The following is a 13,139-nucleotide window of genomic DNA, read 5'->3' as shown; positions in this document are numbered from 1 at the left end:
GTTCCATTACATTCTGTCAGCTGATTTTAAACATTTAGACATTTACTGTGATTGAACTGAACATTTAAAATGTGCATTGAGCTAAATTTAATTCCAAGGCTAACAATAACGCTAAAATAAATAAGTAAATAAATAAATGTTTTACCACTGTATGTGCTGTAAAATGGCTGCTTGAAAAAGACAACTGGTTTGATTTTCACTTACAATTCGGAAACCACTTGCTGTTTTCTTGCTCATTGTGCAGAAAGCTCCACTTCTGCTTTTCACACGTTTGGTTGTTTAAATCTGTTTGCAGCCATTTTCATGTGTGAGTGTAAACGTTGAGTTTACGGGGCATGGCCAGCAGCAGCTTATTTAGATTTAAAGTGACAAGATGCCCTAAAACATCTCATTCTGCCTGAAATCTCAATATTTAAGAATGATTTTGTGCAAAAAATTTAATGAACATGTTTTGTATAGACCACAGACCTATCCTAACCTGTTCAAGGAAGCATAATAGGTCACCTTTAAACAGTTCATTCATGGTTTGGATAGCTGTTTTCCAACATGAATGAAAACATTGTTTGAAAAACTGCCTTTTGTACTCGTCAGTGTTAATTAATATAAAAACTTGTTTGACAATCTGTTACATTTAAGGACAATAATTACTCAAAAACGGCTAAACATAATGTCAGAATTAAAATGAAGACTTCAGTTGGCTGCTGCTCTACAAGATGGCCTTTTTGTGCTTTTTTAAAAATGATTTTCAATGTGTTCCAGATTGTCCAAATGTACAATCCGAGCTTGTAAAGTAATAATTTTTCATCTTTAAGCATATTCCTAACACGTTCTGTTTAAATATGGAGTCCCAGCTCCCTCTTTAAGCCAGAGGAAGGTCTGATTTAATCCACGTTGCACTGCCAACACTCTGCTATACTTTCTGATTTACATCCTGATTTGTTGGCCTTTATGTTCATGTAATGGTTACACTACTCATGTGTGGGATATTAGAGCCTCTTTCACTGACGCCCATAAAAACCGACATTACAGGGTGAGGCGTCGATGACCGGCATATCTGGCTTAATCATTTATTGAGATTCTGTGAATAAGCATCTGGTTTCTTATTGCTGATTTGTCTGGATTTTTAAGGAGAAGTCAGTCAGCATCAATCATAGCTGGTGATTTTTAATTGAGTTGTTTAAAATGTCACAGCTTCAGATTTCAGACGGATGAATCGATCCGCGTTAGTAATTTTGAAACATTCATGTTTTCTGTCTGTGTATTTTTAAGTTAAATCAGATTAGAAACAAAACTTCTAAGGGATTTTAATGGTATTTTATGAAATAACATAAATGGTGAATCTATTGTCCAAATCTGCTTAGAGGAATATATATTACTGATTAAAATAGAAGAAATTAGAGACCCCAAATATACAGTAGGTTGAGCATTACAGAATCAGTAGAAACTAATTTAAACGAAGGCATGAAATAACAATTATTTTAGCAATCAAATATTCTAACATTTATTCTGATGATTAATCAATTAATTGGATTAAAAATGTCTAATTTTGCTGATTTTCAGTTTAACCACTCTATACCTTGCAAGAAAGAAACATAAAATTCAATTCTTTTTTTAAAAAAAAACATTTTATTTCCTAAAATGAGGGGTTGGTTTACAGGCTGGTAGTAAAAACAGAAAGTTGTGTCTTGCATATGGCCAAAATAAGCGGATTTGGGTCGCATTTGCCTCCTAAGAGACGTCTAATGGCAGCCTTTATTTAGGACTATAAGCATAAAAGATACTTCTTATATCATTTCAGTGTGTTCATCTTCTAATTTAAACAGATTTTTTTTATATACAGCTTCTCATCATATCATATCTACACCTGTCAACCTTGAATAGTTACAGAAAATCATGTTTTGTGAAGTGGAGAAGTCAGGAGTGGAGTTTTGAATAACCTTGAGTAAACCATCTGTCACCCTGGCAGACACCAGTGGTTTGCAGGTAAGCTGGAAACTCTGCAGTCTCTATTATTCTGCATGCCATGTGAGAAAACCCGCTGACTTCAACCGTCCTGCTGGGCTAACCGCTGATTAGCTTGCAGTTTGGTTTGTGTGAAACAAAGCTGCATTAAACAGAAACGTCCAACAAATACTCTCCTTATTGCTATTCCACGGATTAGCTGCATCTCTTCCAGAAATCATTGCTGGAATTAAAAGCAGGAAGTATCAGATGTTCTGCGCTGGAGCGCCCGGGTTTCCTTTATTTGGGTTGCTTTTGGCTCCAGTGGTGGCCAATTTCTGCACAGCAGCTGCCAGTCGTGCATGGACACAAACCGCTGTTTCTCTAGAAGGCTGCAGGCGCGACGGAGGTGATGTCACTGTAAGTCGTTTCTTTCTTTGTCCCAGCAGCTTCACGGTTTCTACAAGCCCGTTTAAATCCTCCAAGCATAATTAATCAAGCTATTTCATTTGCTTTTCTTTAAAGGATTACTGTACTGAGGCAGTTTTCTGTTGTTTTTAGAGCAAGAAGAGATCATATTTTATATTACTGTAACATTTATCAGATAAAGTTAGTGTTAAAAATGGACAAAAATTTTGTTTAGCTGTTTATAATAAGCTACATTTTAGCTTAATTTTCCATTTTTGTAAGGTCAAAATTAATCTCTAACAACTTTTTATCCACACTGTCTCATTATTTGGCATCTTCACTTGTTCAGTGATGTGAACCTGACAACTTTACACCTTTAAACAGAAAGGACCACTGACTAAGAGCTTGTGTGTTTAACTGTACATTCACATCGTTCGTTTGTTTTTCCTGTCTGACCATAATGGTTCTGCCCAGAGGAATATCAGGAATATCTTATTATAATTGTACATTGTTGTTAACTTTTATAGAAAGTATACTGCTCTTGTTGAATTAGATGGAACTTTTATCTGAACATTTCTGCCGTTAAAGCATTCAAAACTCATATTTTGAATGCTTTTGTACTTACATTTGGGTTTCTACCGCTTCTAAAAACACCCAGTACACAATAAATTTGGTGTCTGGAAAATTAGCCGTTTCGAAGACCTCCCAATTTTTAAGTCACATTTGGGCACTTCGCCGTTACCTAGCAACCCCAAGTGAGAGCAGCCCGTTACCCAGCAACCCAACAGAGATCCAGCACGTTGGGTCAGCTGGTTTTATGCGCTGTACAATAGCTGCTGGCAAAGACAAGTGTTTTGTTGTTGACTTGCCATCCAAAAGCCACTCAATGCATTATTGCTGGTTGTGCAGAAGGTTCCACTTCTGCTTTTCAAATATACACGGATGTGTAATTGTGCATCTGTTTGCACCATTAATTTTTGACTATAAACGCTGATTTGTGGGCGTGGCCAGCAGCAGTTTGAATTTTTAACACACTTGATTTTAATACTTTATGTCATGTGTTTATGTACAGCTGTTTGTGAACTTTAGTTTTATTTTGACAAGTTTTGTAGATAAAGCTGGTATGTCATGGCTTAGCTGTGTCTCTTAATGAATGTAGTTTTTGATAAAGCTTCACGCTTTGTTTTCATTTCTAAAAATAACTACCTTTGGCCCAGTTCTTGTGATTTGATTGTCTACTTTTCCTTCAACAGAAATTACCTCTAGTTCTGCACTTCTATGTCTTACAGTGTCTCTTTGCTGCCAGGGTACTTTTGGGTTTTGTTCTGTCTTTATAGTAACTGGCTACCAACCCTCCTTTCCTTTTCTTCTTTATTTTCTCTACCACACAGCTAACGTTTTATATTTTGCTGTCGCTTGACTACACTTACACAAACGTATCACCAATAAACTGTCAAGATGCCTAATTTCATCAGCACAGAGTCGCTGTCCATATGGAAATCCTGACAAATAACATAACTACACAACACATATACCTCCATATGGATCGACATGGTTATGTTTAGTCCTTGGTTTCTTTTATGATTTGAACATAAGTCTGCCTGTTCTCCATCTGGCTGTTAATTTCCTGTTCAGTCGTGTTATATAAAGCAGCAAAACTATCATCAAATTATCATATAATTAAACCAGAGCAGAGAACATCTGTAATTTTCTCCTTTTTCTCTCAAACAACAACTGAAAAATCTTTGCTAGACTCCTGGAGCTCCAGGTTCAGCTGGTTCGATGAACGTGCCCTAGGTGTGAGCACAACTACAACTCAATACAGGCGTGTTTGTTGGCTCAACATCAAAAACATTAAAGCTGCTTCATTAACGCACTGTTTCCGTGTTTCCCCCCAAAACTTAAACCAGCAGAATTAAAAAACAAAGCGAACACTGAAGGGTAGCTGTTTAGGTAAAGTAGAAAGAGACATGTTAGCAGATATGAAGTGTATAATAACTCTGAAACCTCTCATCTATTATTGAGTCCTGACATTGGCAAGTGGTAGATGACATGAAATATAGATGAGGTTGAACTCCAGTTACTTAAAGATTCAGCTCCGCACATAGCAGTTGTACTGAATCGCTGTCTTTGTGTCCAACTGGGACTGAAAAATAAGTTCCTTTTGGTTGCATGGAGCAGAAGTTGTTTAGTCATGAAAAGCCTTGATTGCCCAGCAGAGAGGACATTACCTTTTAATTTGCATTTGCAGCGCTGGAACGAGGTTAAAGCTAAGCAACAGGAGAGAAAGTAGACGGGATTGTTGGCCGGCCGCAGCTGAGACGGCCATTATAGCTGGCTGAAGAAATGCTGTAAACTTTGCGATCCTGCTGATATAATTGTCTTTAATGACCTGTTTTTTGTGGCCAAGCGGAATTCAGATTTGATTGCGCGAAGGGAGAAGTCGAAGCGCGTGTTGTTCTAAAAACAAAACCCTCCAAAACTTATTATTGAAACTTGGAACAAGCATAGAACCTTAGGTGAATACTTAATATCAACCAAAACAAACTAACAAAAAGGGGGGAAAAAAGGTGCAAAATTGTCCAATCACAAAAAAAAAACTGTGCTAGAAAAATGGAGAGAGCATTTATAATCATGTCCAGTCTCTTTTTATTTGCAATTCGCCTCCTCAAAATGTGGGTCTCTGCTGGAGAGCGACTGAATATGTTGTCCTCGAAGTGTGTCCTCGTCCCGTCTGAATAGACGCTAGAGACAGGTGAAGTCAAAGAAAACGTTCCAACGTCAGAGAGAAAGGTTATAATGTAACATTTAGAAAAATGATAAGAAAGCAAAGCAGTTATTAGCTTCATGACATATTACATGTTTTTTCCACTATCCTGATGGTCCATCTTAACACTTAAGTAACAGTAAATGGTTACTACCAAACTTTTTGTCATGTTTTTATTGTCTATACAGCATTTTAATGTAGATTCAGACCCCAAAAATATAACATTTTCTGTTTTGTACCATCCTGAAATTAAAAACCAGTATTTTGTATTACTTATATCAAGTATTATGAATGAATCCAGCCAACCTCATGTTAAATTCCTTTAAATAAGCTTTCTAAACCTCACCTTTTCTTCATAATTGATGCATTAGGCTTTTGTGGTTATGGATATAACCAGTTACTTTTGTTAGTTACTTCGCATCCTGTACATGCTGAGTTCCAATTTCTGCCCCATTATTTTTGATTGATAAAGTTTATGTCATATACAGGTTTCCATGGGTTTGCTATTACAAACCACTTCCAAGTTGTTTTGTTGGACAAAATATTGTTAATATTTTTAGATGAATATGTTTTAAATCTTATGGATGCTAGCTTAAAATACTAGCATTCTATTTGCGGAGGTTTGTTTTGGTAGCATTTAGTAGTTGTTTGAGCTTTTTGTTGCCAGCAGCTATTGCCACTAATAACAAGTTCTGTTGCTAATGGTTGTTAGCATTTTAACTAATGCTACTGCTAGCAAGGTTTTAAGGAAGTCAACTATTGTTGGCACTCAATGTTTCTGCTAGCAGTTGTCGTTCTGCCTAATTAGAGCTCAGGCACACGTAAAAATGATTGCAAACAGATCATCATCATGCGCAATTATATAATTTACACCATTGAAAAGCAATAGTGGAGCCTCCTGTACAACCAGCAGGAATGCAGCAAGTGGTTTCTGGATGGTAAATCAGCAACAAAACACCTTTCTTTTCCAGCAGCCATTGTACACCCAGCTGACCAAACCTGCTGGAGCTCCACTTGGGTTGCTGGGTAACGGGGCTGGGTTCCGCTGCCGTTGTTAGGTAACAACATAACAATCTATAAAGCTTATTAAAATAAAAATATGGTTTACAAACAGCTGTACACATGACAAACTATAAAAATCAAGAGGTACAAATCTAAGCTGCCCAACTCAACATTTACACTCGCACGTGAAAATGGCTGCAAACAAATCCGCAATTGTACAACTGTACATCTTTGAAAAGCAGAAGTGGAGCCTCCTGCACAATCAACAAGAATGCAGCAAGTGGTTTCTGGATGGTAAGTCAACAACAAAACAAAAACTAGCTGACCAAAATGCTGGAGCTCAGCTGGGGCTGTTAGGTAACAGCACAGTGACCGCTGATTATGACTTAACAATTGGTAGGTTTTCGTGACACCTAAAAACATAAACGTATTGCCTAAAAGCTTGGGCTGTTTTTAGAAGCAGTTGAGACCCAAATGAAAATATAAAAAGTTTAGTATAATAGCTCCCCTTTTAAAATCTTCAGCAGTGATGGCATAGTTACTTTGAAAAAGTAACTGAGTTAGATTACTGTTTTGGAAAGTTACTAAGTTACATTAAAAGTAACTTTTTTAGTTACTTTCAGCAGCTGCTAACAACAACGCTGTGAAAATTACATTGATCTTTGCCAATACTTAATTGTAAGCTATTTTATAATGGTAACATCAACAATGTGTCTCCACTTATAAGGTTGAACTGAAGGGGAGATTTTTTTAATGGTTACAGTACAAAAAAAAAAACGTTAGTAATTTGTGCATGTTTTTGTGTGCTCCACTATTGTCTGGAAAACTCTAAGAAGGATTTTTGCCCCCCTCCCCCAGTCAGCCTCCAGGTTGTGCGTTACGGCCCTGCGTTTGGTGTCAGAGCGCAGCGCACAGCGTTCCTCCTGCGGCTCCACAATTCAGATGGCTGCTGCACAGATTTGTGATTTTGTAGGATATTATTAATTATAATGGCATTTAGTTGCACAACTTTACGGACTCGTTCATTCGTGGTTGTTTTCACGTTTATTGCGCTGTTCGTTATTATATTAGTCTCGATGTTTCCAATGTTCTGGATAGCTCGACGTAATTGACAGGTAATATATTAACTTGACATTAACAAAGACACAGCGGGACGGATCATCCGGGAAATGATGGACAGGGAGAGCCTGACTAAAACTAACTGGAGATCAGACACATTCTGGGGTTTATTTCTGCTTATTTCCAAGCCCAAATGAGCAACTTCACGTTCAAAAACGAGCCCAAAAAGTGCAACACGCGACTCATTACATTTGCTAGCGACTTTAAAAAAAAAAAAAAAAAGCCCACAGTCACTTATAATAATCGGACTTGGCCTTGTCCTTCTTCCCTCCATTGCTTACATTTCTGTCGCATAGAGACGTCGGTCACTCGACAAGACGCGTAGAGGAAATAAAATTAAATTCCAAAAGAAAATAGTAACGCAAAATGATTTTGATAAGTAACTGTAGTCTGACTACTGGATATGAAATAGCAACGCGTTAGATTACTCGTTACTGAAAAAAGTGGTCTGACGTCGGTAACGCGTTACTGACATCACTGATTCTCAGAATGTAACAAAAGCTTAGAAAAAATAAAATAAAAGTGAGTTTGAAAAAAATATGGAACCCTGAAACTTTCACAGAGCTTTGGCTTTCTAATAGCCTTGTGTCTTTTCAATTCATCTATTCTCTTTTCCACATTTAAAAGTCTAGATATCATATTCCTAGAATAACTACATTAATAGCGATGGGCTGTTGCATTGGAATTGCAAGCCTTCATCAGAAGAGGTTATCAGAAATCTTTTTTTATGCTTTTTTGTAATATTCATCACCAGCAGGCAGGCAGGGCCCTGCCAGGAGCTCAGTGGGTTTGTTTCATGAAACCAGGTGCAGCATTGAATGTAGAAAGGTGTACCTTTCTTTTCCCATTGATACATTCTTACCTTTTCATCCTTTTCCCCTTTCCTCACTTCCTGCCTTTCAATAACAAACATATTATTGACATCCTCCTTCCTCCCTGGCAGAAACAAAAACAGAAGCAGAAAATCTCAATGTATCGCCATCCTTATGAGTATTTTTCAGTATTTTTGAGTATTTCCTTATGAGTATATTTTGTTGTTTATCACTGGGAGTGTGTGTGTGTGTGTGTGTGTGTGTGCTGTGGTTTTTCCATAGGGTTGCTGAGCTCTAAGCTCAATTGGAAGCAGGTGTGGCGTAAAGACCTAATCACATTTGCGGCTCATTACCCGGTGACTGTGTGCACATATTTGCCTCTCTGTGTCCTTATTAATCAGGCAGAGACAACCCTAAGTGCTCCTCTCCACTTTTCCACATGACTTGCTACAAGCAACAGTAGAGCACAACAACGTGATGAGACCACCTGCTGCTGTCTGCTTTTCCAGCACCTGCAATGCAAACGCTTGTAATTTCTCACTTGACCTCTAACCGTTTGCCAATTGGCAGAGCGTCAGTTTTTTGGCCCGCTTGAATGTTGTGGTACTCGCTTCGGAGTGATCATAACAGCATTAGGGGAGCTTCCTCGCTCATCTGTAACTAATATAATACTGTATGTGGTCGTTTTCTAAATCAGCAGAAGTTGTACGGCAAAATAGAAACGCAACACGGTCCAAAATGTTTTCCTGCATGCAAACGATCACAGATTTCTCGGGGGTTTTAAACAAAATGTACTTATTTAGACATGTGTTCACTTTTTTAATGCAAATTCCAACTCAAAATATAATAATTACTTCTGAATATGAAAAAAAATACAATAGAACAACTGCAAATTGAATTAGAAACCAATGATCATTTTTAGTTGTGGAAGATGTAGTGGATGCTGCCGTTTATGGAATGATTTTAAACTTGTTGAGCAGCAGAAGCTGTTTGTTGCTTTATTAGCAAGATAATGAAATAATCAGGTGGAGAATTATGCAACAATCTGGAATAAACGTCCCAAAAACTGCAAAAAAGCTGAAACAATGACGTCCTTCAAGTCAAGGCTAAAAACCAACTTGGTTAGATTGGATTTTGAATCATTATGAATAAAACATTGATCAACTTATTTGATGTGTATTGATGATTTTGATCATGGCACTTGACAAAATGTAATGTTTGTCACTGCTTTCTCAATTCATGGCTTAATAATGTTTCTATTTTTGTGTTTTTATGACGTAAAGTACCTTCCACTCCCTTTTTGCAGAAATATGTGATACAAATAAACTTGATGGATTAAATACAAGAAAAAGGCTGGGCAAAAATGGATAAAATGGGAAAGTTAGTAGGATACCATTTGTAGGATTTCCCTTTTGTCTTTGGTATAAGACGAACAGCCATTTTTCCTGCTAGGGGCAGGCTAGCGCCTTTGTTTTCATTGTATTTACCCAGAATGCCCTGAACTGTAGTCCACTTCCTGGTTTTGGAGCGGTCTCCGGTCCGCTTGGCGTTCACATATGCATCCGTACCGCACCAGAGTTCACTTCAACTGAACCTAGATCAAAGTTTGTAGGCTACGATGGAGTATTAGAGTTACGCTAAGAAATTAAAATAAATATAAGGTCCTAAAATTCTGAGAATAAAGTTGAAATAATATAGAAATAAAAATCTGAATATTATGACTTTATTCTTCTCATATTATTTTGTCTTCATTCTCGTACAGCTTTATACTTGTAATATTATGACCTTCTCGTAATTTCATGACTTTATATATATATATATAGTTACCAGAGTTTGCCTAACTGAAGGTTAATATCTGGCCATCAGCTCAACCTTATGCAATAATCCATTGCACATCAGCCAGTATTCCTCTTAAAACTGCAAAAAACAAAAACATTTTTGGAGTGGCCTTGTCAAAGTATTCCGGTCTTCCAGTAGAGAACATTAGAGAAAGTACTTCACCAAATACTGAGTAGCTGTGTGAAAAAGCTTTGTAAAAGCTCTTCGTGTGGCCACAAATGCATAAAATAAGTTGAAACCATTCACCAAATTTCCTCCTCCTCCGTGATGTTAAACTCTCTTTCCAGCCAAATGCTTAATGGCAGCTGGTGACGCCAAAGGTAACAGTCAATTTTTAGGTTTGGAGAGTAATTAGTTTCCACATCGGGCCAGGTTGGTTCGAAAAGCTTTTTTATCCCTCTTAATGAATGCAATCATCATTTAAACACTGCTTTTTGGATTTACTCATTTTCCACATCTAGATTACTGAATAAATTAACAAAAATTCTAATATTAATCAGTATTAGTCTGAATATAAAAAATATTCCCTACAGTTATTTAAACAATAAAGATAAATACTTTTGTCTCAAAAATATTCATTGAAAAATGCTACTTTAACATTAAAAACTTAAAATAGTGGGGAAAAACGTTTAAATAATGAAGGGAAAATATTCATCGAATAGTTCGATACTATGGTTTACCTTAATGTTAGACATTTAAAATGGTAAAAATAAAAAACTTAATGAGAAAAAAGTCTAAATTATGAGGAAAATGTGGGGAAAAGTCTATAAAATGTATTTCTTCCAAACCCATGTGGATTATTAAATAAATATTAGCATGAAAATAAAGAATATTCACTAATTATTTGAAAAACAAATGTTTAAAGACTTCTGACAGCCAACTCTCATGTAAAGTTGCCCATAAAAAATGTGTCATTTTGCAATCTTTTCAAATTTCTAAGTCCAGAATCAGCAATAATGGCAAAATAATTAATAAAATGAAAACAACTTTTTAAGTTTCTCACTAGTTCATGCTCTGATCTGACCCTCTGAAATAAAATGTCTTCTTATACCACCATAGAAAGGTTGAACAAACACATTTTAAATGGAGGGAGTGAAGTGATTACATGAAATCGACGTCCAGCGTGGTGCACAGTAAGAAATAATTTGCTTGTTCATTAATGAACCCTGAATTAAATTCTTTGGTATTTCCTGACGTGCCGCACTTTGATGTTCCGTCATTTTCACGAATTTCCTCAAAATTATTTGTCGCAAATTGAGTTCAGTCACAGATAACAGCAGCAATTATGAGGCTGAGCATTTCAGGGGTCCACACCGAGACAAGTATACGCATACATAAACCGCAGAGAGGGAAGACAGGACAAAAATAGTTTACAGGAAGGCTTGGTGTGGGAGTCCTGTTGGGCCCTGGCGTCTATTCTTCTGCCGTTTTATCTCTTATGCTGAGCATGTCTCCACCGTCTCGTAAGGATCTCGGTTTCCTGTTTGGTGCGGCCCCAGAGACACGCATGGCACCATATAAAGAGCCATAAGTGGGACACAGAGACTTGGAGTCCCAATAAAAAGAGACGAGGAAAAACGCTTTGAAAGCTGAGACGTGTTTTCACTGAACTGTCCAAAGATTATTATTAGCAAAGATCTATTTGTGGCTACTTCTTAGTTCCATTAGAACTAAAAATGCAACTATGTGGTCTACAATGTAACTTGGTTTACAACTTACATAAGACTATTTAACAATTTTAACAATTAAATTCACATTTTCAATGTTTTTGTATTTAAATTTGAGACTTTACTGCTTCTAAAAGCAGTCCAAGTGCTAAAAAATACCCACCCCAGCCATATTGTGGTAATAAGTTCATGACTTTTGGTGTCTGGAAAATGAGCCGTTTCAAAAATCTCTGGAACAGTCACTGTGTCGTTACCTAGCAACCCCAGTGGAGTTCCGCCCCATGTGGTCAGCTGGTTTTATGCACTGTACAATGGCAGCTGGAAAAAAAAGTTTTGTTGTTGACTTATCAACCAGAAATCACTTCCTGCACTCTTGTTGGTTGTGCAGGAGGCTCCACTCCTGCTTTTCAAAGATGTAGATTTGTGTTATTGTGCATCTGTTTGCAGCTATTTTCACGTGAAGTTGTTTGACTTGGAGAAGCTAATTTGGTTTTAAAAGAAAAGCATATGGCTAGTTAAAGATTTAAGAAAATTGCTACAGCTTTAATTTTCTTGTATTGATACCAATGATCAACACTGGTAACAGAATAAATGTTTATCTATGTACCAATTTAGTCATCACTATCTCAAATTAATACAATTTTTAGAAGTTTTTAATTAGAATGCATGTTCTACTGTAACCTCACACATTTCATTTATCTTAATTTTGGATATATAAACAGATCCTGTGAAAAATATTACACCAACAGCCAGATCAATCAATAGTGTTGGTAAAAATTATATTTGTAAATGGCAGATAATTTACTGTAAGGCATAATAGAGTAAGAGAAATCCATGCTGTTGATTTCCTCTTACTGTCTGAATAAAATGGATTATTCAGACATTGTTCAGATGAACAGCAGTAAAAAGTAAATTCTAGAGAGAATAGGGATGTACACAAAAGTGCAGAAAATGGTAGCCAGCTCAAGGGAAATTGACTGAAGTGGTTCAAATTAAAGCTACAAAGGTGTAAAAAATAGAAAACAAAAGCTAAGCCAATGGCCAGTCCCAGGCTGAAGATGAAGGTCTGCAGATCTACTGGTCAGAACTGTAACAATTAGAAGACATCTATGAAAAGGCAAGCTATCAAAAGACATTGTTGATCGTTTTTATGTTGATTCCTAGCTGTTTTTATGCTTTCTTTTTCCAGTCCAAGAAGCGGCGCACACAAAATCAATTCTTGAAAAAATAAAGAAATCTGTTCTAAAACCAAAAAATACCAACTCCATACAACAGCCGTAACGCAGTTCTCAGGAATGGTGATCATACAAATAAATACTCTTTAAGTGAATCACAGGAAAGTTCAATCTTCAAGCATTTTTCCTTTCTTATAGAAAATGTTTCAGTTTGTAAATGAAAATACATTTCTTTAAAATCCTTGCATTCCATTCTTCCTCACCTTCTGTAGAGCAGGGATGTCAAACTCATTTTCGTTTTGGGCCAAATCAAGAACATGAATGCTCTTAAAGTGCCGGTTGTGCCAGAATGTATTGATAAAACCCATTCACAAACTGTTAAAATATCAATCAATTCTAAAAAATTAAA

The 13,139-nt window shown here is 36.6% G+C and overlaps 1 long non-coding RNA gene across 1 annotated transcript in view; it reads right to left on the bottom strand.

Moving 5' to 3' along the window:
* Positions 1-4,981: 4,981 nt before the first annotated feature.
* LOC114137123 (uncharacterized) overlaps positions 4,982-13,139 on the bottom strand; it is a 46,216-nt gene continuing 38,058 nt past the window's right edge. The window contains exons 4-5 of the long non-coding RNA XR_003593949.1: positions 8,100-8,173; positions 4,982-5,094 (exon numbers count right to left, since the gene is read on the bottom strand). This is a non-coding gene — a long non-coding RNA (uncharacterized LOC114137123). The remainder of the gene's footprint in view (positions 5,095-8,099; positions 8,174-13,139) is intronic.

Source organism: Xiphophorus couchianus, chromosome 21, assembly GCF_001444195.1.
Source record: "Xiphophorus couchianus chromosome 21, X_couchianus-1.0, whole genome shotgun sequence".
NCBI lineage: Eukaryota > Metazoa > Chordata > Actinopteri > Cyprinodontiformes > Poeciliidae > Xiphophorus > Xiphophorus couchianus.
Note: the sequence above shows the minus strand (reverse complement) of the source record. Positions and strands in the feature narration are given on the sequence as shown.